This window comes from Parus major, chromosome 4 (assembly GCF_001522545.3).
Source record: "Parus major isolate Abel chromosome 4, Parus_major1.1, whole genome shotgun sequence".
Lineage (NCBI taxonomy): Eukaryota > Metazoa > Chordata > Aves > Passeriformes > Paridae > Parus > Parus major.
The window spans coordinates 37,090,774-37,118,227 of record NC_031771.1 but is presented as its reverse complement, the minus strand read 5'-3'; the positions used below and the strand labels follow the sequence as shown (position 1 = coordinate 37,118,227).

The 27,454-nt window shown below is 43.2% G+C and overlaps 1 protein-coding gene across 3 annotated transcripts in view; it reads right to left on the bottom strand.

Moving 5' to 3' along the window:
- Positions 1-27,454, bottom strand: part of STOX2 (storkhead box 2) — a 142,149-nt gene that overhangs the window by 90,316 nt on the left and 24,379 nt on the right. Inside the window, exon 1 of one of the 3 annotated variants that reach the window (XM_015624927.3) lies at positions 6,788-7,062. The exons of 1 other annotated variant lie outside the window; for it this stretch is intronic. The gene's annotated coding sequence lies outside the window, so the exon portion shown is untranslated. Of the gene's footprint in view, positions 1-6,787; positions 7,063-27,454 lie in introns of those variants that run through there. One more of the 3 variants, XM_015624921.3, reaches the window with a different exon arrangement.

The window sequence follows — 27,454 nt, the reverse complement described above, 5'->3', positions numbered from 1 at the left end:
CATAAGGTATCTAATTTTGCATGAGACATGAAGCATTCAAGGTCTCCAGGTTCTGTACTTGAACCTAAACTGGCATGAAGATGTTATGGCAGTAAAGCTGTTCTAAAAAACCTTTTTCCAAACTGATAATTCATCTTCTAGCCTGGTTAAGGGAGATTTCATAGAAGGAGAAAGAATTATTTCATATGTCCTTTTCCTATCTTATACAGACTGAGTACAGGCAGACAGTTAATATCATTGCTGTGCTTGGCTCTGCCTGAGAAATCTATGTAACTGGCCATATTTCAGGCTTCTCCTTCATTTTCCCTTTGAATATTCCTTGAATAAACTGAAAAGGGAAGTACAGCCAGCTGGCTTCCTTTGTCCAGCTTCCTTCCCCCTGGAGGAAAGCATGGGAGCCATCCTTCCCATTTCTCTCATTCCTGCCCATAAGTTAAGCTGGCATTGTGCCAGATAGTCCAGTTCTAAGCTCTAGGTATGAAACTAGAATTAGAATTTAGGTATGAAATTAGAAATCCAGGGGCTCCAATAGGGTCTGTCTGAAGCAAGAAGACCATGGTAGGCACCAAGTGGTGGCACAAAGTGGAGGGAAAGATCACTGCCATCACTCCTGCCTCCTACAAGCCCCCCTGATGATGCCTGGGGATCTGCTCCATGGTCACAAGCCACTCCATCCAGATTGTCCTGCAGCCCTGCTGAATGCATGGCATCTCTGCTGGGTGACAGGAGTAGAGCAATGGTGATGCCAAACATCCATTTAAATCAGGGCTGAGAAGCATCACACATCAGGCAACCCTCAAGAATTTGGCAAGTCTGCTTTAGATCTGTGTCGGCTGGTTGAATTCAGGCTGTTCCTGTTTAAAACAAGCTAACCTGCATTTCATTGCTAAGTAAGGTTTTACCTGGGAGTGGTCAGCACAATGAAACCAACCCAGCAGCATACAAACTGACACTCCTGCTTTTTCCTCAATGGTCAATTCATAACGAAGCTACCAGGTATCAGCTGAACATTATCTCTACACTATTAACCTCATGGCTTTTACTTGAGATGCCAACTAATTCAAATAACTTTACATTTGTCATGAGCAAAGAGTACCAGGGCAGTTGCAGCACCTCACATGACTCAATTTGAGCCTTTAATCTAGACAGGACCTTGATCCAAGGGCAACTCAAATCAGTCCTCAAGTAGAACACTGCGTGGGATTCTGCTTGCTACCTGAGAAGGTAACGCAATGCACCACTTGTAGACATGAATGCCTGCATCTTTCCTGTAGTCAAGGAAACATTTTTATTATGCTTTCATTTTTAAAAAGTCCAAAGGACATTGTTCTTCTGAAGCCTCTTGATAATTCTTTATATTATCTAGAGCAGAAATACTTCTCCTTCACACTAAACAGCAGAGAATCACGAAGACATGGGCACAATGCCTCCTGAGCCCTTGGGAACCCACCCCCCACCGAAACCGTCCTCTTCAGCAGGGTTTAATGAGTACTTCACAACCATTATTTTTGCACATAATAACCACAGTCACGAAGCAAGTCTCCCCTACAGCAAAAAGAAAGTATTTAGTAAGGATCCTGGCACAATTTCAGGTAAAGCACGTTAGTTTCCAGTTCTCCCTGTATCTTCTTATGAAAATATCCAGTCGGCAAGAAGATGTATGAAGCCCTGAGGTGAGACAATAATGCCACAAGTGCATTGCCTTGTGGACAAGGACACCCCTCCCAGTATAACAGGCCAGATTCAAGCGTCCCTCACTTGAATCCCCAGGTATTTTCCCTCATTTACCTGCGTAGCTAGTATGAAACAGAAGCCCTGGGGAAAAACATAGTCACATTTTTGTCATGCTGTCAGCTGTAAAATGGCAACGGTAACATATCCTTCCTAAAGACCTTTAGGGATCACAGAGACAGAAAAATGTCACATGCATTCTGGTACAGAGACAGCAAAGTCCATATATACATATATATCCCAGAAGAGGTTTTGTCCATCATAAACCACAGGCAGGAAAACATCAAAACTTTCGGTTGTACCAGAAACTAAATACCTGCCATTTCTTAAGCTGAAAGCAGCTGCCCTCAGAGATTTTAACTTTAGGTTTCAGCATATAAATTTCCAGGGTATCTTAAGAAAAACAGAAAGACTGTTAATTACATGCACATCCTACACTAAATGCATACAGCCCTAAATATCTGCTTCTTACATTGTGGAAAGCCACCATCTCAGAACATATTGCCCTGATGGGCCTCGTATTGCTTCTACCATTTTTTGCTCCCAAGAGTGTTTTGTGCCAAGTTTACAGACTTTAAAAGTTATTCTTTCTTCTTTCCTGATCTTAACCCAAAACACTAATTTTCTGTGCAATATACTGAGTAATATATATGCAAAATACCTGTTGGCACCAGCAACCACTACATGACATAAAACTTAAACTAAATTAAAAAAAAAAAAATCAGATTAGACAGATTACATTGGATGTTGTCCATGGAACTTGATTCTGAACTTCAGCACGTGTTCTCATCTTGAGCAACATGAGATGAGAGGGGTAGTCTGTGGTTACCTTGTGAGGAAGCAGGAACAAGAGAGAGCTGCATCCCCAGCACTAAAGGCCTGGAGCGTGCTCCTGGGAGCTCCCAGCTGGAACTGACTGCTTTATCAACTGGTGCCCTTCAGCAAAGCACCTGAGGTATGCACTGGGTGCTGGGAAGTTCTCCTTAGTCGTGCAATTTCTTAAGCAATCCCAGAACTGCTACTTTAAAGGCTGTGTGGTCAGACAGAGCAATCTTTTCTGACATGACGAAAATTTCTCAAGGAATGTAAGCCACAGTAAGAAAATTTTCCTTTTCTAGCTCTCTCTTTGTAAAAGCAGAACTTCCCAAGTCAAAGACAAGATACTCCCTTAAGCCAAAGGCAACTTATATGTTGCTGCAAACAAAACCAGTTTTAGAGCTCCTCTCTCTCACCTCCTGCTTCCCCTAAAAAAAGGAAAAGCCCCAAGTGCTCATAATGCAGTGCATCTGGTGGCCTAAATATGGCTGTTACCAGATCCCCCACTGACATAAAGAGGTCAGAATCTGAGAAACTGAGAAAATGACTTAAGCTTCCACAAGAAAACTTGACCTGGAACAATTAACCTGAGAACAACACCAGAACAATGTCCCAGAAAGTCAAGACAAGTTTCTGCTGGGAAAAGTTTAGTACTTCAGGACTGCTGAGACTAAGTTCTCACATTTACACCTGACACAATGGATTCATCTACAGTACTCCTAGAACCCATGTGAAAAAACAACTGGTTTTTGCTACATCATTTCTTAACCTCCTTGTAAAAATGCTAGGAGTAACATGCCACCATATCCAGTACTTTTGGCATCTGCCTACTGTATAAAGGAAAACTTTGTTATGCAGTTGCAAAACCATCAAGCTCCTTTGAGAAACATCCTTGTCTTCCAGGATGCTTCTCACACTGAAACCTAATTACCAAGGACCACTTCTGATGAATCTTTACAAGTTTTGATACACTTAAAAATGTTTTCTTCAACTATAGTCAGCATTTTTAACATATTTTTTTTTCCTCAAATGTGAGAAGTAAAATAAAATACTGTGTTCTGTCCTTAAATAAAATTGCCTAAACAGCTACTTTTGATCCATGAGTGCTTGTTCTCCCTCCCAGTTTTCTCTGCCAACCACCCCTCACCAGACACACTCAGATTATTTGATTGGGGTTTTTTTATTAGCCATCTGCTGTGCAGATAAACACATGAAAAAATTACAAATCAAAGAAGGAGAGGCAGATAAATGGGCTTTCACTAACCTTTTGCCAGGGTGGGGAAGCTGAAATGACCTGTGAAGGCCGAGCCAAAGGGAGCTAAACCAGGCAGCAGGTTTGCTCCAGTCTGCTGGTGAGCAAGTGAGCGAGCAGGGAGAGCTGGTGACTTGGGAGGGAAGGAGGGGCACACCAGGGCAGATGAGTCATTAGCTACTAAATTAGAGAATAAGCATATTGGAATTGCAAATAACAGTATGCAGTCTGGGAAGTGGAGAGGAAGAGACACTTTCTGTCAAACTGCCCTGAACTGATGAACATCTGCATTTTTCACTCAGTAAGGCGTCTGCCCCTGCCTCCTCTGCCGGCTTTCCCTGTGTGCCAGCAGGAGGCTTCTCCCCAGCAGCTGCAGACCTTGCTTTTGGTTGGGAACACCAGCTTGGTTAGCAGGAAAGCACGGAGAGCTGGCATATGGTATGCACACCTGGGAAGGAGCGCTGGAGAGCCACAATTGCTCCTGGGCACCCCTCATTCCTGCAAACCTTCCATTGTGGGAGGCGCTCTCTGCACCAGTTACAGGTCTTTTTATGGTCAAGATAGTTGCAATGTTGCCAAAATGCTGAGATTGTTGAAGCTGCTTTGATGGCCTAGGAAAGTCTGCAAAAGCCTGAAGCAAGGGAGACATGATTAGTCTCCATAATAAAATTTTCAAATTCTCTGGTAAGGAAAAGTCAACGAATAAAAAGCAAACCACAAACCTCTGACCTACACCTTTGCTACCTAATTTTCTGTTAGAACATACCTCTGCTGACTGTAAAACCTAAAACTTATAATTATGAAGCTGAACACATTTTTTATTATGGTTAGATGGTTATGGGTGAAGTAACTTTTAAAAGCAAAATGACTAGAGACCTTTCACAACCAGAATCTCAGATGTCATTTGAAAAGCAAGAGGATTCAGATTCAAACCCAACAGTTTCAAACCTGATCAAGACTGCGTTGAATCTACAACACCATAGACCTTAATTTTCCAGACAACACTTACATAGGAGAAGAGATTGGGGCTTTTTCAGTGGTGTCAACAAACTCCTCACTGTACTCAAAACATTTCTGGTCTAATATAACAAAAAAATTGTGAGAATAATCAGATATTATTTATATATTATTATATTTATATTATTTCTTATTGTATTTTTTTATAGGTGATATATATTTATTTTTTACCAAGACTTGAAGGATGTGCTCACAAGATTTCAATGTCATTACTGCAGATTAATCAGGGTCTAACCCTCATCCCACATGAAAATACCACCTCCTCACATCACCTCTGAATAAAATCATTAGCCTGAAAGCACCCCATCCTATTTTGACTGCTTTTTTTGTTCACACTTCCACTCACAAAATAATTCTTAATCCCTCTTTTTGAGCAGGCTGTTTCTGCTTTGTTTTCTGTAGCCACCAGATACCTCACAAGGTATGACAAGGGAACAGGTCATAGCATCACTGTGCCTCCCTGTCCTCTCCAGCAGCACCCTCTGCCCTGCGTTCTACAAGTCCTTGCTTAGTGGTTAGCATTAAGCTTTCATGACAGTGACTAACCTATACTTCTGAGAGTCTTTGGTGCCTTGCCCAGTGTTAGCAAATAATTATGCCTTTAGTGTTTCTGCTTCAGTTGATGCTAAGACTTGAGTTCTTTTCTCCTGCTAGCCAAAATGCAAATGCATATTGAAGTAACGTGCGTCTTTTCCATTGTGATTTCTAGCTTTGCAACCTTCTACCAGTTAGTTCCACGTATTTCTGTTTCTTTGGCTCTTTGTAGCTGACATTTCTCTTTAGACACTTACAGCTCTATAGCACAGAAGCACCAGATTTATTGTTATACCCCTCTCAGATCACTTTTTGATGACAGAAATGTTACAAACAGTCTGGCACACCTTCAGTCTGCAGCACATCTATTCTGTGAATATTAAGGGAGACTTTGCTTTCCAGTCCAGTCAAACCAACATATTTAAACTGGTAAAGGGAAGGAGAAAAAGAAAAAAAAGGAATACTTCTATAACATTGCATACTTATAAATAGCATGCTTTCCATGTGTGTCAGATATCAAATAGCTTAATGACAACTGATAACTGGCTGATTTCTGCAATCTGCCATCAGCTGCTATTTTCAAGAGAACATGAGCTATTCCTAATACCGTAGTTCAACTCCACTTAGTTGTGTAGGAAGATTACATTTTTCAACCAGATGGCAGGTATATACTATTTTAACCAAAATCCTGTTTTAAGAACAGCGGTTGATATAATGACAGTGCTTGACAAGCCAAGAGAAATTTTTTTTAAAAATGTAGATAGCTACATAATACCATTTAATATTTGCCCTTAAAAATATAACATACTTATGAACAGCAACAGATGGGCCAGGCAATCAGGCTGCATGACCTCATTTACTGGGAAAAACAAGGTGTTTAGTTTAGTTTTTTAATTTAAACTTCAGCTTTTATTTTCAAATATACTTTTCAAAATTAGGATGTAATTTTTTTCATGTGTGTATCAAACCAAAAAGCCTCTTCTCCCTGAGTCAAGCCGGGATGAGCTATTTGGCTGCATTATAGTGTGATTAATCCATGCAACTGTTTTAACACCCAACAGAGGGGAAAAAGCCACCTCTAGAATACAGGGTTTGATATGATACAAATAACTTGTTGTTAAATATCTCTATCATTAGAGCAATGTCTACTAATTAGGAAATAAATCGTTTACACTGGCATTTCTACAGTAGCAGAAGGCATTATCCTGTTCTTTTTCGCTGATGTCTCTTAAATAGCAACAGAAACACTAGCTGTGAAATCCACTTTACATCTTGCAGAAGAGAAGTAATTCTGCGTTTTTCAGAAGTGCTGTAGCCTGAACACATTTTTTTTTCCACACCCCAGCAACAAACATCAATGTCTTTTGGGATCTGACCCACTGTAGTCTCATTTTGCTGCCCTTAACACAGGACATGTTTTCTCCCCTCTGTACTTACATTTTGTCTGGAATCCTCTCTTCAAGCACAAATGGAGAATCAAGGGGTGAAGCAGAGTCTAGGTGACTGAGCAGCGCACTGAAACACCCTGGGTGATCACTGTGGCTTCTCCTTTCTGTTGTGTCAGAGACTTCCCTTGTATTCAAAGCTCATTTCAGTGGGGAAGGTCCAATGCCCTACAAGTCAAACACACTGAGCCTTTAGATCCTTTAAAGCCCCACTATGCTAAAGCATTTAGCAGTAGATGTCTCTATATTTACTGCTGTCTTTTTTTGGATATATGCCTATGCAAGAAGGAAGCAAACTCTCTTTATATTTCACACCCATTCACACTACATTTTTTTCAGGGTGTTGCTGAAGGAAAAAAAATTCCCAAGCTAGCTCAGCTCCAAATGGCCAACTACACAACCATTTATTTTCCTCTGGTTATCCTGACTGAGTTATTTTCCCACACGTTCCTGATGTGGTGAACAACTTGTCTGAACAAGCAAGATAATGCTTTAGGCAGCAGATTAGAAAATGCAAATGTGCAGGGAGTCCTGTAGGCACCTCCTGGGTTGCATCCTGGCAGTGAGGCTTGGTTTTCTATCCCCGGCTGAAGCTGCAGGAGGTGCCCATCTCTCTGAAGGCTTGCACTGGGGATCTCAGGCCCTGAGTGAGGTGCTGCAATGTCCCCCCATGTCCCAGCCCTGTGCTGGAACATAGAAAGTGAGAATTATTTCTGCCAGCACTGGACACCAAGCCTCAGCCCTGCTATTAACTGCAGTGACAGCTACCAGGTTGCCAAATCCAGGGCAGACTATTTCAGCCAGGACAGATGTATCACTTACTGGGGAGAAAGGACAGCCCAGGAGCACCACTATTCCTATTGCATCACTTCTATGTGGTCGTGGCAGAAAGGTCAAGAAAAACCAGGGATAGAATGGGTTGGACTGGTTTTTGCACCCTGGACAGCAGGATGGCTTTGCTTACCCCATACCTACCCCCAAAAAAGGACAAAGCAGGTCCTCATCCCTTGCACCCACCTCTTCATGGCAGGGAGCACCATGTAGAAGTGTCCTATGCTTGTGGGGTCATTACACACACACCTCCTAAACAGAGTCTCAAGAATATCATCTACAGAGAGAACTGTGCCACATATTTACCTCTGACCACTCTAAGTGCCACGTGGTAACAAACATCAAAATATCAAGAGTTTCCTGGAACAGGTTGCCCAGCAGTGATGTGCTATCCACATCTCTGGAGACTTTCCAGTCTGACCTGACTGGATCAAGCCTTGAACAGCCTTGTCTGATCTCACAGCTGGCACTGCTCTGAGCAGGAGCTTCTGGAATCCTCTTCTCTTCAACTTCACTCAAACAAATGTGCTGCTGACCACTGACTCTCCAGCCAGCAAGTCCTCACAAGCCCAGCACCCTCACAAGATTTTGGAGCAAATTAACTACAAAAGCATAGCTAGCAAGGTGCCCTTCTCCAGCCAGGAAGCTCTCCAGACCAGGCTTCTCCTAATGACTAATAGCTCGCACTGAAGAGCTTCTAACACATACAGAGTTGGGAGTCAAAAAGTGCAGAAATAAACCATGCCTCAGTTATAATGGAGGATTTTCTAGATCTTTCTGTAAGCTTTTACTTCTACCATTTTGTCTGTAAGCTTTTACTGTAGAGTTTACTTTTTTTTTCCTGCACTGATAGAAAAATCTATATGGAACTAGCAAGAATAAAGACAGCACTTTTCTAATATTTAGAATAACTGAAAATTTGTTCTCACATTAAAATCTTTACTGGAATTGGGAGTGAATTTTTCACAAGGCAACAATGAAACAATGCTGGGCAGGAACACCCTGACACCTCTTTTCACAGGTCCTTCACTTGAAATTGCAGTTACAGTGATCTAAGTTGGAAAACAATTCTGATATTAAAAAAAAAAAAAAAAAAAAGCCAAAAAAATGTAATAAAAGAAAACACTGTTTTCAGGTTGCAAGGAGATCCTGAATCACAGGTGTGCCTGATCCACAGAGCACACCCGGGCTGCTGGCAGGATGGGTGTGTCAGCTGCACTTCACTGTCCTCCCCTGGTTACGGCCTCACACAGTGCTCAAGAGCATGGCTGAGACACACCAGGGTCACATCCAGTGCAGAGTGGCATGACAACTTCTTCCAGGCAGGAGCATGGGTAGGGACAATGGCAAGGCAGGAACAAAACCTATTCCTGCTGCAAAGACATCCCAAGAGCTTCAGCATCTCACAATGCCAATCAGTTTGGCTCCCTTCCATGTGACTCATGCCCACGCACCAACACAGCTGGCACATGGCTGTGCAGGAAGGGAAGCCACGTTTCTCCCCTGAGGGGAAGCTTGATTCAGGCTAAAAGGTATTCTAGTCTGGATCTCAGGAGCAGTATCCACCTGTCCTCCCTAACACCAAGGTTTTTTAGTTCATGCCCTGTGCTCAGCCCAAGAGCCTCAACAGTTTGGGCTCACCACACCTGAGCAGAAGTGGTCCCACAAAGGGCAGAAGGGTTTATGAGTGATGTACTTCAGATATTCAGAGTGCCCAGATCCCATTTAGAGTTTCACAGCAGGAGAGGAAAGGGGAAAAAGAGAAGAAGAAAAAACAAATTAAAAAAGGTACAATAGATGTGTTCACAGAAACCTGGAACACAGACAGACAGTAGCCCTGTTATCATTGCTGCAGCTGGTATAAAGACAGCAAGTTTTCATGCTGCAGTCACATTTCCAGTTTCTTCTCAGACCTACCTGGAGGGACTGAATAATTTGCATCTCTCTTTTTCCCATATTATTTGCACATTCCACATATTATTTGCATTTATCGTCAAAGGGTGGAGAATAATAGTGCTTACTGCAAGAAATAAATACATTTAAAAAACAAATCAGTCAGTGCTGCCAGTCAGACAGATGCAAAAGTTGACAAAATACAGCCTTTCATTATTTTTTCATTCCAACCAATGCACAAAATACATGAAATATAAAAGAGTGCCTCACATAGATTTTTTCCAGCTGAATAGAGCTTTGACAGTCAAGAACACTGCATTTTTCACATAATAAAATGTGATTTTCCATCAATTTTACCAGTAATGAAAATGTAACACACAGAACAATCGCTTGAAAGCCAAGAAGTTGGAGCCAAGGGTGAGGTTAGAAGTTGCAAAACTGGAAGCCTCAAGGGAAGAGAAGTGGTGGATAGACAAGAACTGGTTCTCTGCCATTCACTGAGTTTTCTACAAATGCCCCCTCTCCTCCCAAAAGGGCTCCCCCTCCTCCTGCTCCTGATGCTCAATGGGAGGGGCAGCCAGAGCAAAACCATCCATCTGGTTCCCATCACAGAAAGGACTGCCTAGACTAGCTCCTGCCAAAGCCTGTCATTAGCAATCAGCATGAGAGAGAACATGAGAAAATACAGCACAGCTAAGACAACAAACCTAATACTTTTAACACACTAATCTCAAGAACAGTACTCAATTTTGTTCTTTATAGAAATATCACAGGAGTCAGATGGGTCATCCTGGTAGCCTCATTTGATCAGGGAAATAAATGTAATGGGCAACACAAATGTTATTTCTTATGCCATACTAGATCCCTTAGCACCTATTAGAAGCATCTACAGGAGTGAAATATGTCAAAGAAGAATAATTTGATTAAGCAGGTGCAAAGCCTTGCTACCTATTAATACACTTTGTTTCCTTTTAGCTACAGCATAATAGACACAGCATTTAAATCCTGATGCTGCCACTGTACTCCAAGATCTAGTATTTTATGAAAGCTTGGAGAGATGACCATCAAACTTCTCATGTTCTCTTGCCACAGAAGTTCAGCAAAACCCTTCCCACCTCCCTTAGCCATGCCAACCATGCAGAGCAATGCCAGCATTTCCACAGTTTCCACAAACTGCTTGCCTTGCATATCATCCTTTAAAATCTGTTTTATCAGTCTTTCATTTCAGATGGCCAGTGGCAAAAAAAAAGCCAAACCAACATCCAAGTAGTCTATAGCAATGCCTCATACAGTACCTACAATACCTCCTGCTGCCATGGGAATGAAGTACAGGGATATAAGGACCTTCTACCACTGGGTACTGCACACAGATGAAAGCAGAACTGCCAGCTGGACTTTGCAGGCACAGCTTTCTCCCCACCTCAGCAATATCATCACACACTCCCCTAATTGCTGAGTAAGAGTGGCTGCTAATTATCTATCCAAAGTAATGAAATCTGACTAGGATCTAAAGTGATCTGACAGTAGGGAACAGAGAGAGGCAGTAAGCTCTAATCCTTTGCTGTTCTCCTACCCTGCCTCAAACCTTTAACCAGATCCCTCAGGAGTTTGTCCTCCTCCCCACAGGCTACACAAACTCCTTGTGTAGAGTGCTTCTCCAGGTCTCTGAGAGCCACATTTTCCCACCACTTTGACAAGAACTGCCCCTGCTCCTCTGGCACAATCCTGCCATCCTGGAAGAGCACACTGAAGCAGACAAACACTTTGGGATCTCCAGGAGTACAACCTGAGATCAGCACCTGAGTGCACCTGGAACCTTTGCATGGCTCCCTAGAGCACCTTGCACCAGAGTAACAACAGCACAACTAACAACTTATAAACACCTCCCCTTCCTACAGTTACCTGTACTAGATGAAGGAGACCAAGAGGGACAATAAAGAAGAATTACCATGTCTCTGCCTAAGGATGACATGGCTCAAACCCCCTCATGACTGTCCCAGGCACATCACTGTCACCTGGCTTGCCTCTCTCTATCTCCCTGCTTTTGTTAGGCTGTTCCCACGCACATCTAAGAATATTCTGATGAGTGAATATGAATAACAGCTCTTTCTTCCTCCTTTCAGGAAACTATTTCCCCATTTGTTTCTCTCCTCTCCCTGCTTTGCTGTTTAGCTGCGAATGTTAATGACCCATTTAAGAAGAGGAAAGTACCTTCTAGGAATGACTTGCCCCAGGCTATTCCACAGGCTGCTCAAAAGTAAATCTCATAATTTCTACCCTCTTTGGTAAAAGAGGAACATTCCCAGGACCAAAGAGAAGCACAGGTAGAGAGAGAGATGGAAAGGGAGAGGAGATTGTCATGTTCTCTTGCACACTTTGCTATGTTTGTTATTATTGTGCTTGAAAAAATATTGGGATATCAGGGCTGAGCCCCAGGCCAAGTCTGCTCTGACTTGCTGCCATGTCAATGAAAATCTATGAAAATCTTGATAAATGAAATCAATAAAAAACTTTGAAAAGAAAGAATGCCTTCTTTCTTCCCCTCTGTGCATTTATGTCTCAGCCTGCTACACTGAAGCTAAGACAAGCCTCCAGAGGGTCAGAAAGGCATTAGTGGCACATCCCAGGATGGGACCACACTGGAGGGCAAGGAGGCAGCTCCACTGCAGGAACCTGGCAGTCCTTCCCCCTGACCTGTCTGTCTTCATCACACCTCCTGCCCTTCATTCCTGCTGTCTTGGCCTGACACTGTACGCTCACCTGCAGGCTGGTAAAAGGCTGCATGCTGGTTGGACTCCTTCAGCTTGCTTGCTAGATCCTGGTGACCATTTCCCCTCCCAGGAACAAGATGCACAGCCATGGGATACAAGCAGGAACAAGCCATAGAGCACTGCACATCCAAGAGAGCTACAGAGCAGGACAAGGTTGAAAATGAGGACAGACAGCTCTGTGAAAAGCAGCTTTGAAGGAAAAGATATGGTGGAAACAGAAGTTGACCCCTAAAAAATGGAGAAAGAGCAAAAAAGGCTGTGGAAAGGCAACCCATCTGCTGCAGACTGAGCAGCTGGGATTGTGAAAGAAACAACCAGGTTACTGCTGATGGATTGATGAATGAGCAGTTCAATTCCTCTCCTAGACCTCCCATCATAAGAAGATGGGAAATGGTGTGTTAAAATCTTCACGAGGTGGAGCTAATAGAAATATATCTTTCATTTATCTCTTAAATTCATGGATTGTGAAGGGGTTTTCCTCCCTTTCACCATTCTTCTCACCTCTGAAGCCTTTCCCATGTCTTTCTGTACTGTAAATCTATACTTTAAAATAGCAGAAGATGCTGTGTATAGGTAGCCAGCCTGTTGTTTAGACAGAGTCAAACCTAAAAAATATAAAGAAGAAAAAAAACAGAGGGGAAGAGACAGGCAGATGGGGTGAGCTGTGTAGACAGGCATTACAGCCCGACTGTTATTGAAACATGCTGAAGCACCATTTGCACAACTTTTAACTCCCTAGTTTTTTACAAACTTAAAAATGCAAATGCAAAATCTGACTGCAAGGCAGAAAGTTGGGAGCTCAAGTTTCAGCTCAGAACTACATTCCCAGTGCTGTTGTACTTAAGGTTACAAAAATAACGAGTCTATACTGAAAAGGCCAATTTGGCACGCCTCTAAACTAAAGAAAAATAAATAAAAATTTATATCATTTGGAGATGCAGAAAAAGAAAAATAGTGTAAAACATGCTTTTTACCAGTTGATCACGTGTGACTTGTTTTTAAGTGACAACATATATATACCATTTTCATAGAAGTGTTTGCCAAAAATTCAATAAAGCTTCTGAATGTGAAGTAGTACCTCAATACTGTTTGGTTACCCAGCATTTGCAAAACAGCTTTGAACAGATTTTAAATGCATAATCCTTGCTATTATATAGACTATGTACACTACACTTAGCAGAATAGTACCCAAAAACCATAAAAATACATCCAGGAGTACTCATGTTAGAAAAAAACATACTTCCCTTTTCTTTCACTTGCAATTACTGCAAGGCCAAATGGAGCAGGCTGCAAGGAGAGGGCAAACACGCAGCAACACCTTGCTTGAGAACACACCAAGCATGCAGGCTCTGCTCTCTGCATCCTTCCCAGAGCCCATCTGAGATCCCTAAGTTTAAACCAGATCAGGGCAGCTGAGCTGTGATGAACTACCCTCATTAATGCTGAACTTCTCTGTTTTGATGAGGTAAATGAATAATTATGTTTGTACCCTAAGTGGACTATAAATCACCAAGGCATTTAGCCACTTACCTTAGTACTGTCAAACATACTTTGCAATGGCCAAACACAATCCATATGATAAATTTATGCAGCTGAAGTCTTCAGACCACCAGTAATTTCTGCCTTAAAAATCCCCATGACTAAGTAGAGAGGCAGGACAAAAAGGAAAATAAGGAATAAGTAAGTACCAGAGACCTGAAGTGGCACAGATTTCCCGAAGACTATGAAAAGCAGAGGCAGAATAAAATAATCCAGAGCTGAAAAGGCAGAAGTAATACCTTCAACTTTGCATTTCTGCAATCTCACATTGGGTGTCAGCAGAAAGACAAAAATTGGTGCAAAACACGGGATCTGTGGAGGCTGAGCCACAGATCAGATTTGGAAAGGAATCTGCCTTGGTCCACTGCTGGGACAGACATGCACCCATTGATGCTGTTTCAGCTCAGCTCACCTCCTATGGGGTTCATCTGGGGATCTAGTAAGGGGACAGGTGCCAAAGATCCAAAAAAAATAGAAGGCTACAATGCATTGCCTCCCTTTTCACAGAATCACAGGCTGCTTTGGGTTGGAAGGGACTTTAAAGGTCCAAACCCATACCATGCACAGTGACATCTTCAACTGGATCATGTTGCTCAGATCATCATCCAGCCTGACCTTGAATGTTCCCAGAAATGGGGCCTCTACTTCCTCTCTGGGCAAATTGTTCCAGCGCCTCACCACCTTCGTAAAACATTTTCTTGTGTCCAGTCTAAATCCCCCTTTTAGTTTAAAACCACAACCACTTGTGTTATCAATAAATGCCCTGCTAAAAAGTCTGTCCCCATCTTCCTCAGGCTAGATATTAGCAAAAAGGTTTTTCACCCACAGGGCATTGGGAAGTGGTCACAGCACCAAGCCTGACAGAGTTCCAGAAATCTTTGAATATTCTCCAGCACCTGGTGTGAGTCTTGGGGATGGTCCTGTGCAGGGCCAGGAGTTGGACTCGATGATACTAATTCTTTAACTCTTATATGCCCCTTTCAGGTACTGGAAGGCTGCTCAAAGGTTTCCCCAGAGCCCTCTGTTGTCCCGGCTGAACTCTCAGCCTGTCCCCACAGACGTGCTCCAGCTCTCCAATAATTTTTATGGCCGTCCTCTGGACCCACTCCAACACGCCCACGCCTTTACTGTGCTGCCGATCCCAGAGCTGGATACAGTACTGCAGGTGCGGGTCTCACGGGAACGGAGTAGAGGGGCAGAACCAGCTCTCCTCTTCCCTTCTGCAGAGACGATCTTCATCCTTGAAGAGGCTGGATGCGGCTGCGGTACCTGCCCCGGCCCCGGCGGTGCGGCCGCGCCATCGCCGCGCCTGGAGGGGCCTCTAGCGGCTCCCGCCGGGCGCTCCTGAGGCACGCTCCGCGCTCCCGGGCATCCCTGCCCTGCGCTTCCCAGGCTGCCGCAGTGGTGAAAACGCAGCAGCAAAACCAGTCGGTGCTGGCGAGGATGCCGAGCCACCCGCGGCTGCCGTCAGCTCCGCGCCCACCGGGCACCGGCTTTGGTGCTTGCCAAGGCTTTGCCGTCCCCACCTATGGACGGACCAGCCCCTGACCTCTGGAAGAGGCACCCCAGCAACTGGAGGGCCAGCATGCTTGGGGTGAGCAAGCTCCAGTCGGCCCGGGAAACTCTGATCTTACTTTTCTTCCGGTCTCCTGCAATGAAAGAAACCTGGATTTGCAGCATGATCTGGGTCCCCTGGTACAGTATGGCAACATTCACCCATCGATTTGGAAAAAGGGGATAACAGCAAGGCTGAAGGCTCGGATGACTTCAGGGCTGTATTTGCAGCACAACACATAAACACCCTGCCAGTGTTCCCTGATGGGGAGGCACTTAGGCAGGCAGCAGTCAATTGCTCACGGAAACATTTGCTATGAGAGAATTTCCCACTAACACCAAGTTCAGCACAATCACAATAGAGTCACTTTTTTAACCCCATTTAGAAGTGGAATACCAAAGGCAACGCAAGCCCAGGCCCTGCTGCATTCCACTCACTTTCAAGCCCTGTATTTATGGATAATGTCACTAAATAAGACTGTTCAGGTGGGAAGAAACCTTAGGAAGTCTGCAGCTTCCTGCCCAAAGTGGGGCCAATCCTGGCTTCATGTGATGTTGCGCAGGGCTTGGTTACCTGGGCCTCAAAAACCTCTGGGAACAAAGCTCCTAGAGTCTCTTTAGGCAAGTCATCAATGTGCAATTTTCCTCATGGAGATATTCTTATCATAATATTCTCTCAGAAAATTCCACTTCAGTTTGCAAGCCTTGTCCCTTGGAGCTGGTGACACCTTTTCATCAATTTTCCCATAGGTGGGGGCAGGCTGCAGAAAGGTCTCCTGCAAAGCCATCTCCTCAGGGCTGAACAAACCCCTATCCCTCAGTTTCTTCTTCCAGAGCACATGTCCCAGGCCCCTGGCCATCAGAAATCCAGCCATTTGACTGTTTCACTCAATGAGCCACTCATATTCACTCATATAGAAAGCAACAAAAATGTTTAAAATACATGTGAGAAGCCACAAGTCCAAATTTCAATAGTTCTCCAACAAAAAGGCAACAAACCTACCAGCTATGCATTTATTTAAAGGAAAGGCAGACAGCAGAGGCCATCTATGTTTAAAAAAATAAAAGCAACCCTCCTTCAAGGCAGCAGAGGGAACCTACTTACCATTTTTCACTTGGCTCTCTGTGAAATACACTTGAACATACCTAACTCCTTGAAAACTTAATGCTTTCAAGAGAAGTCATGCTCCAAAATGCTAGCATGCTTTATACCAAAAGAATCTTCTGATCCACATACCAACAGGAGTATAATGGCCATTTGTTTCAGCTAAATTATTTGCAGGAAGGTCATATTAGAAAGTAACATGCTGAAGTCCCAGAGACTGTGCTCAGTGCCCAGCATTGGGGAGCACAACAAGAATGATTAGGACCTTTGTACATATTGATGGGAACAGCAATAATTAAATATTATGAGCTCTGAATACTACTCCCAGGTGAAGGAAGCACAGGAGGTGTATCTGGCCAGCTGGGGAGATTACTCTTGCAGCAGCTCTCCTCCTCTGCTACAGCCACAAGCCACATCCTTGGGCAGAGCTGGTAGGAAGTGCCAGTCAGAGCAAGTACTGAGCCCCAGCCCAGCTCTTGGGCATGTTCAGGGGCCCTGAAAAGTCACTGCTGCATAAGTAGGAAACACAGCCTCTATGCAAAATTACATTTGTACACACATTTGAGTTGACACTGTCAAGAGCTGCCACCCAAATGCTGGCACAAACACAGCACCCCAGCTCAGGGACACCAAAAAAACCAGATTCAGCTGCCTTTTAGAAATCCAGGAAGCTGACACCAGAAACACCCAGCCAGACTGGTTAGCTGGCTATTTCACTCCTCTACATCAGAATCAGGATTTCCAGCCTCCTCCCCAAGTAAGCTGGAAAGATGAGCTGTCACCACGACAGAGCTGCATAGAGATATGATGAAATCACCAGCAAGGCTCCCATTGACCTCAGGTAAACTCTAGAACAGGCTCCAGAGAAATTCAACAAAGACAAAAATTAATATCACTACTCTTGGGTAAGAAAAAAAGTAATTTATTGTTATTTTCCCATACATTTCTGGGGACATCACTTGGAAGCTTCTCTCCGACTAATGGCTAATGACTTTTTTTTCCCCATTGGTTATATTTCAAAGGTAAAGCTATCACACTTATTTAGACCAAGAAGGCATCAGAACAGTCACTGAACAGTGCAGACTCTTGGAGAACTACAGTTGGTCTGGAAGACACGTCTTTATTGTTTCAGCTGCAATCAGTCGTTATTTTTCAAACTAACCAACACAGGAAAAAAAAAATCTCCATTACTCCTCAGCATGCCAAAGCATACTTGAACTGCTTCAACATGCTATGCTGGAATTAAAACAAAGAGTTATTTCAGGTTTGTTTTAATTCATTACTAATGTGTCAACTGTTTTAGGATCCTTTGCCAAGAGCAGCTACCCTTTGCTGAGAGCTAATGAAGTTAAGATCAAAAGCACTGTGTCCTGGACCAGAGCAATGTCAGGGATCAGGTGGAACTGCAGGGCTGAGCAGTGCTGTGCATGGTGCCTGGCAGAGATGTGATATTTAAAGCATGGACAAGAAGTGAATTGCAGTTTAGGGTGGTTGCTTACTGTACAAGATTGATTTCACCAGGTTAGCTACTTCCTGCTTGGCTACCCAGGAGGGTGTACAGAGATCAACAGCTCTATCTATCAGCAGCAGGTCACTTCTCAGCTGCTGTTAACCACTACCTCTGTCTCTGCTTGAGACTCTTGCAGGAGATGTCAGCTAAGGATCAAGTATGGTTACAAACAGGATGTGCACGGTATGGGTAAGAATGCTGTGTCCCGGGTCTGCAAGGGTGAGCTGCAGTGCTGGGGCGCGGCAGGGAGCCCTCCTCCCTCAGGTTCCAGAGATCTCTACAGCCCAACATCACACAGGCTGGACAGCTTGCTGATCCCATCACCCCTGCAGCTCTGCACTTCTTGGAGAGCTTTGGGAAGAGGCTGTGAGGCACTGATGCCCTGCCAGCCTTGGAAGGAACAGCCAGGAGGTAATGAATTCAGTGTCAAGGGCAGCAGCAAGGCTGAAGCGAACAAAGATGAATCGCACCCTGTGCACAAGAGGCTACCAAAATGCTTTGAGAATGACCCAGTGCACCATGACAGGGAGACAATCTGAACACAAACACAACAGATCAGTGGGGAGACTTCCACCTGCACAAGCATGTTCACAACACAAGAGGTGTCACAGCACCCAGCCTGAGCTGGGACCTGGCTACAAAGGGCTGGCAACCAGGGTGCTAATTCATAATGCATCCGTAAACACCTTTATTTCTCTGGAGCTACATCAAGGTCTGGAAGCAGAAAAAACAGTTACTCCAAACCAAAACTTGGCACAGTGCCTCTGCTTGTGATTATTTAAGAGCCAACACATTCCCAGAACAGTTAATAGCTCTGTGCTCTGCTCAGAAAGAAGGACTCCACAGAAACAAAAGTGGAATAAAGAGAGAGGCAGCAGTGAGCAGTGGCACCAGAACACCAAAGATACAAACCAGTTCAGAAATGGGTCAGGAATCGGTGACACAAAGCTTCTGCAAGGATCCCCAAAGCACAGACTAGGAGGGTATCATAGGCACAGTTCAAAAGGCAGCTATTTCCTTCTGCTATCAGCTCTGAGGCTTCAGATGGAGACTTTGCCCAGTCTGGGAAATAACCCTTTCAAACAAAAGGTTTGTTTGGCACAGAGTCTGAGAAGCAAGCAACAAGAGCCAAAAGACATTTGGAATCATGATCTATAGGGGAAAACTTAGTTGCTTAAAAGGTTACAGAGGTGGCAAATACATGCTGAGAATATATAGAGACCTGAGACCAGATAACTGTTTGAAAAGGATGGTCAACAATAGTTCTACTGCACAAAGAAGAGCAAAACCTTACTATATATATATATACTTATATACATATACTTACTTTTATACACCTAAAAATTTTTGAGGGTATCCTGAAAATATTTTTTGATAACATGGAGAGTAAAGGCCTAACATAGGATTTGTTGATGGGTTGTGAAATCACCTTCATCAGAGTTTTTGAAGATAAACATCTAGCCTTCTCGGGGGCAAGAAGATGGATTAGAAGATATCTTTAAGTTGCTTCTGGCCCTGAATTTCTAAGAGTATTCCAGTTCCATTGGTATGCCCTTTCTTGACAGTAGGCTTTGATTATTAACCTTAAAAAATCCAAAACAACCTTGTCCTTCATTGACTTCTGTGATGTCAATTCTCATTTTCTTCCTTATTTTATTTAATCAACAGATTGTACACCTCTATATCAAATTACAGGGAAAAAATCTTCCTGTGGTCATACATATAATGGATATGATAGACACAAAAAACATCAGCCCTGCCAACTTTAAAACTAAATACATTGATTTATTCCGTGATAGCATACCCTTGAGACTTGCACAACACCCCCAGATACTAGCTTTTCAAAAATAAATAGAGAATTTTGCTGGGCAGCAAAAAGTCAGAGGTGATGGGCAGCAAAAAGTCAGAGGTGATGGGCAGCAAAAAGTCAGAGGTGATAGGCAGCAAAAAGTCAGAGGTGATGGGCAGCAGCGGATAATTGAAAGATTTAAACCTAATATGTAATAGTCAGATCTGTTTCCTGTTTCCAGAGGAACTTCCTGTTTCAAGACTATTTAAAGAAAATCCTGACAACAGAGGGTTTGGGGTTGGGTCTTTTTCCTATTAATGCCAATGAAAATAAATTAATAGGGCCAGTGTTCCTGAGCTGGTTCTCTGGAGAGGAGTGGCCTCTCACTTGCAAGGCACACAGATCACCCCACTGGCAGGTGCCTCAGTGGCTTAGCACCAAGAGATGGAGGATGAAGAGAAGGCTGTGGCACTGGAAGGCCCAGCAAGCACCCACAGCCTCTGCAAGAGGGCTCTGCCATCACCCTCTTCTTTCAGTTCATGACATAAATACAGAGGTCGACCCAGACTGACTAGTAGGAACACAGGAGCAGCAAAGGGCCCTACAGCCAGCTAAAAATCTCAGCCACCGCAATTATTTGATGAAATACCCAAAGACTTCTTTTCTCCAAACACGAAGCTGGATTCTTTTCATTCCAGCTGTTTTTGCTGTCAGCCAAGGAGGGGAAAATAAGATTTAAAAAAAAAAATAAATTCCTAGATTGTTCACTTGTGGAGTATTTCGGTCATGCTATCATTTTAGTGGTTTTCATCTCTGCTCCAGCATAGTTCAAACAGCTAAAAAAACAGGGTGGAAAAATCTGTACTGAAAGGTGCAGCCTTGCTGGAAACTGCAGGAGAGCTCTGACCTCCTCACTGTAAAAAAGCTTTGACATTGGAAGTGCACCTGCTTTGTACACTGTGCTTTTAGAAAATGTGAAGTTTTCATAGATCTTAAATAGCAATAAAATTACTTTTAATTTTTTTCTTTATTTATTTAAGTTTCATTTGCAGGTTTTCAATGCTTAAGAAGCAAAATTCTGTGCAGGTTTGGTCTTGGACTAAAAAAGCATACATTTGTACTGGATTGCATCAGGATTTCACAGGGATTTGTGAAAGAACACCAAACTGATTGGTTTGCAGAGGGGTGAGCTGGGCCCAGGACTTACACACAGGAGATCATGAAGATAGAGGGAAGCTGGTGCTTACTTGGGGACAGAGCCAGGCAGTGTGACATCCACCACTCTGCTCAGCTCACAAATGCACAGGCCTGCAGCTGGGGACCCTTCCACAGCAGTATAGGTAAAAAATATGCAATGAGGTATTTCTAGGGATGGAACCAAGGTAGCCTGTGAGCAGGGTTCTGCTTCCTGCTCTCCAAGTGCCCACTTTATTTTTCCATACATAAAACGACACAGGGTTCAAAGCTGCACACTCCTAGTTTTCATTTTAATCAATGAACAAAAACACTAGGGCTCTGAAATTTTCCTGATCTACAAGTAGAGAGCAGAACCTGAGAAGTTCCACCAGTCTTCATAACACAGGAGTTTCCTGACGCTCCTCTTATTCCTGACTCCACAGGATCACAGTCTTGCCCATCTGCCAGTTAGGCAGAGCACATTTAAGCAGGCACAAGTTTCAGGGAGAGGAAAGGAGTGGGACAGGGCTGCCACTAACAACCCTTCAACTCCTTGCGTCTCTCCTGTGATTAAGGGAACTGGAAAGATTTGTTATGGGGAAACATGAGGGATGCCCAAATCCAAAGAGGGGAGCAGGTGGCAAAGACAAATGGGTGGAGGAGAGGGGATAAGGTTTTTTTCTAGTTACTACTTCACATGATGCAGGGTTACACATAGTGGTGGTTTTGCAATGCTTGTTCTGCATGAGAGCATTTTTTAAAAAAAAATGTTGTTTCAGATATTTGCAACATTGAAATTAAGCATTATTTTGTTATTGGTATTATCTCAGCTGTGGAATATTTGAGGCATTTGAGTCAATGCATAGACAAGTGTCAAAAGGATTGAAAAAACAGATTTCCTGCCATTTTTCGCATTGAAACAGATGCTCAATGGAAAGTGGCCTTTTCACCCCAGCTGCCAAAACCCAAATTGCCTATTGCAAAAGCCTGATCCATTTTTCCTGGACAATTTTTCCACCTGTTTCCTGGTAGGTAATGACACCCAAGAGCAGGGAAACAGCAGCGTTTAAGGGTCATGGTCATAGCACTACCCACATGGATCTGTCTGAAGTCTGTACTCCAGATCCATTCACATGGCAGATGCTTTTACCCCATCACACTCCCAGTTTGGATTTCTGCAGACCCAAAAGAAACCCACCCTCACCACAAGCAATTTGCCAAGGACAGCCTTCCTGCCGCTGCCACCAAGGAGGGCTCACATGGAAATCAGCAAAATGACACTTTGGCAACATCAGCTTCCTGAGCCTGCTCAGAAGTGACCCCTCCATGTGACGGTCTACAGAAAGGCTGCCCCAGGCAGCCCCAAACACAGAAACCCTGGGTTAACATCAGACTCTAGCATCCTCAACAGCTCAATGGTTTTTTCTGCTCTGGAATTTCAGAGTAGGCCAGGCACAACCAAGCTAAGGACACACAAGAAGGTTTACAAAAGATTTTCACAGAGGCATTTGATTTTGTTCCCACCAGTTACAAGACCTACTTGCAGCCAGCAGCTATCATAGAGCTTGCCAGAGTTGTCATGATCAGAGCATGCAGAAGCTGTAAACATTACTGCATGCATTTCACAGAGACTATGGTATTTGCCATGATGCCATAGGACTCTCAGTGTGCAACCACAGCAGCATTCCCAGGATCTCAGGACTTGAAAAGGTATAGAGCTTGGGGTGTGTTTACTCAGCTCCATACCATTAAAAATGCTAAAAGGCAAATTCTTACCTCCTCACTCACTCTGCCTCCCTGCAGATGAATACCAAGATGGCCACATCAAGCCTCCAACAGCATCACCAAGACCCACGTGAGACATTTCCTACCAGAGAAGGACCAAAGCTGCCTCCTGAGCTGCCCCCAGAAACAGCAGACATTGAAACAAGCTTGCAGAATCTTGACCAAAAGTCAGGATTAATATAGCACAAGCAGCAGTAAGCTATTCAGCAATGTGAAACATCAAACCTCCAAGACCTGCAGTCATTCAGAAACCCTGGAAAAAGATAAAATTAGCTCAGATTTCAAAAGCAGCAAAGCAAGTGCAAGCTTGACAGCAAGCATTCTGTAGTTCCCGACCTTTGGAAAATACTGGAAAAGGTATTAAGCAGGGGGAAAAAAATTTAAAATTAGTACATGCCTAGACTGCCTCTACCCTACTGTTTTACAACTTCCCCAACATACCTCTGCAGTGAGGTGGAGGTGGCTGGCAGGGATAAGTAGGGAGAGCTCCTGAGGTCAGCAGTAATAACCTAAGTGACATGACTAATGAGAGAAGAAAACAGTAAGCCTGGCTTACACGCTCACCTTCATCATTGCTAACACCAGTGGGAAGCATTTGCCAAGAATAATCTGGTCTAGACCACAGCAAGGCATGGAGCTGCCACCAGACTCGCTTCACTGGGAGAAACGTATGCAGAGGAACCAGAAAGGATATTTTCTTTCCAATGTCAAAATCATAGACCAGAGCAAGTTTCTCCAGTTCTTGGTACGTAAGCTGTCTCCCACATAAAACAAATGAGGACATCAGGTATTAAACTGAGGGCTTGCTGAATGGGAAATTTTAAATGTGGGACGGTGCAGGGTTTTCCTCCCTCATCATGTACAACTAGTGGCCTGGATCCTGCATATTTCTGGCTTTTTGCACTGTGATTTAATACTACAGTGACTTCAGTCAGAATTAGTAAGACAGCTTGCACACCTAGAAAATATTTAAAATGCAGTATTTAAAAACAAATTCTGGGTTTAGGCATAACTAAAAAAAAAACAAACAAAAAAATCACAGTATGTAGGCTAGGTGCTTGAAAAAGCTAGTGTGAGCTGTTCTAACACCATTCCTGCAAAAACTTTGTGATCACCATGAACTTCTTGGTGCACAAATAATTCCCAAAACCTAGGTACCTGCAGACCACATGCTAAATCTAGATCCAATTTATTTGGGCCATTCAGATAAAAAAGAAATTGCTTATGGCATAAAACCAAATACAGGGTCACTTCCACTTTGTTCTTTCACAGCTAAACCAATTTCATTTTATGTACTTTAACTTTTAATTGCTGTTGAGATACCATTTACATTTAATAGCTTCCATTTCACATAGAAGCTGTGGCAGTCAATGGAAGAGACAACAGCTCTATGGAGCGGAAGGAGGGAAGATGGTGGCGTACACACACAGAAAAGATATTAGCATCATCTCCACAAAACAGGAGAAACAGCAATGAAACTGGAAAAGGAAAAAAAGCAGAAGGGGAAAAGCAAATAGTATGTCAGGTAGGTTACACTACACAGGAAAATGGCCAGGCTGAAACTAGCTCACAGACAGCTGGAATGCTCCAATAGTCAGACTTTTTTTAGCTCACATAAAAGAAATTCATATTTCATCTGTTTAAAAGAGAAATCTGTGCTCTCCATTCTATCTGGAGGCCATAACTTTGTTACTGGAAGATACTGCTTTTGGCAGAAACTGGAAAGAGCTCTGAAATCAATTTTTATTTGCTTGTAAATTCAAGGGCACTAAGAACCACTTACACTTAAATATTCATTTTACCTTTGTGCCTATATTTGTATCTGTGCAAAACTTTTGGACCACCATTATCTCCCCAAAGTTTTCACAGAGTAACATGTGACCCTACAGTCAAGTTGTTCCTTAAAAACATTATAAAAATCACATGACTTTGAAGATCAGCTCCAGCACCCCTTAAAGTGATTGCCTGGCACTTTCTGGTGGAGCAACCTTAGAGTCAGAAGACTAAGGAACAACTAATGACAGCATTGAAACTGTCTCCTCCTACATGTGGTTTCTACACTGAGACCAGAGCACACCACACACTTTTTAAATCCAAGGCATAAGCCTTTGCCTATAGGCTTGGTAGAATTAGTGTTATGCTATGACACAATACCATTCTTAATAGAAGTGCTCCATATTGCACATTTTTATGAACTACTGGTTTATTTTCAAGGTTTGAACATTTTCCTTTTAAACTTCAAAATTTGAAATAGGTACCGATATTGTAGATATATTAGCTACTACATGTCTGTCTGTCTATCTATCTATCTATTTATCTGTTCTCAGAAGGTCAGAACACCTCTGGACAGCACACACATTTTTATCAGCCCTCTGAGGCTCATTTAGCCTGCCTCCATATTTTGAAGTCTACTCCAAAGCAGATTCCACCTGGGATACATTTAATCCTGTAAAAAGTAGTAACAACATGCAATCCATGCTCACAGGGTGTGCCTTAGGACCCCAGATCTGAAAAGTCATTCACGAGTAATTTGCTAAGGAAATAGAAATTGGTATTCCCACAGCCTGTGACTTGCTTCCCATACCACCCAGGGAAACAGGGGCACCAATATGCCTTGACCCAGACCCACACAGCAACTGCTCAGGGCTGACGGATGTGGATTTCACCACATGCCTGTGACAACAGTTTACATGGATTAGCTGGTTTGACTCCTCTTTTGAAATATGAATACATCTTGAAATTACCTAGGAAGTGGCACTGCCTGTGTATCCAGACTCCCTGGTCAGAAGAGAAAAAGGTTGGTTGGTTTATTCAGGTTTGAAGCATGGTTTTCCCCTGCAAGTCCTCATTCCCTTCTCCCCCTCATCTTTTGAGGTGGCCAGCTGACTAACACCAGTTATATTTGCCATTCTGTAGGTCACAGCCCAACTGGCCAGGCTGGCAGCACTGCCCAAACACATATGGGAAGTCCAGGTTTCCCCAACATGGGTGTTCCCACTGCATGGTCAGAAAAACTGAGTACAAGTAGTAGGCCAAACAATTAAATAGCAAACTCATATTTGGTGCTTTTTATCCGTACACTCCAAACATATTAAAGGAGAAGCAGTGTATTATTACTGTTATTGCTGTTTGCTGTATGGGGAAACTGAGGCATGGAGAGATGAATTTCCCTATTAGGTTCACCTAGTGGGTTGAAACAAAGCTTGGGAGGGGACCTGTTAGCACAAGTTTGAACCTAAATAGCAAAGAAAATGAAGTTATTATCTGCATTCCATCAACTTCTCTACCATATGGTTAGATGTGGGCATGAGTCCAAGCAAAGCACCCAAATGACTCCTTCAGCTCTAATGCAACAAACAAAACCCAAAACTTACATCCACATATTAATCAGTGTAATCCCTTAAGCTTTGCCTGCATTTCTGCTGACACTACCTTATGAGGATCTATGCTGAAAATTTAATGAAGGATAAACCCAGCAGATGAGCACTGTCTCTAATGCTACATATACCTGATCACATCTTCCCAAAGCTTTCAGCTTCCAAGAGGGATTTTTTTCCTCTGACTACAGACTCTTTCCATTCCTGGCAATGTGGTACTTTACAGTGTACTTTAACAAAGCATTTGCTAAGAGCACCTTGGTTCCTGATTACATCTCCAGCACGTGTCAGGAAGATACTGCACACACTAATTACTCTTTATCTGAATCAGAGATTCTGAGATTTAACAATTCAGAGTCTAAGACACAAGAATGAGCAAGTCTTCTGTTATTAAATATTGTACAGTTTACCAAATAGAAGAAAAAGGAAATGAAAACCAGATATAAATGGCCTTCGTTTCCTTTGAAAACTGCTTTGTTCTGCTGCCCCACTGCTTGAAGTAGATGAACTCATGTACATCAAGAAATGAGGAAAATGAGCCAAGGGGTGAAGTGCAGGAGAGGGAAGGCTTTACATGGGTGCCCTGTGCTGATGGGCTGCATAATTTGTAACATACATAATTTTATATGTTTAAAATTACATTTTCTTGGGCTTCTGCTCTCAAATCTTGACTCAAGCAATCCTGGATTGCAAGTTCTGCCCTTGAAGGCCTGCCAGAAGGCCTCCAAGGAGAAGCAGGGAGAAGACAAAAGGACATACCATGATTGCTCCATTGACTCTGCAATCAGACAAGCGTGCCCAAACCAGAGTGAAAGCAGCTTCATGTCCCACGTCCAGGGGCTTCTTCTACTCTGTATTTTAAGGGTTTCGGCATTTTACCCAAGAAACAAGTGGTGACAATGTTAACTGTGCATCCAGGCTAGAAAAAGCAGGTACAATGACAAAAGCCTGTTTCAAAAATGAAAGCTTACTTTTTATGTCTTCCATAAGTTTGCAGACACCCTGCAAGTCATTTCTGAAGTGGTTTTTTTTTATTTTCTTACAAAGGTCAGCATAAGAATTTAACCTCACTGACATGCAATGTCACACTACGGACAAGTTCATCAGAGATGTTAAAAAATATTTCATTACCAGGTTAGGATGCTGTTTATTTCCTAGACTAGACTAAAATGTGGAAGTACCCTTATGTAGAAAGGTGCTCACCTGCCTTAGACCAGAAGGGCAAGAGAAGAAGAACCAAGGGGAACAACAAAATCAGAGCAGTTGTGTCAAGGTTGGGCATTGACAGAGAGCTGGATGATGAGCTTCTACAGAAATGGCATCTCCACA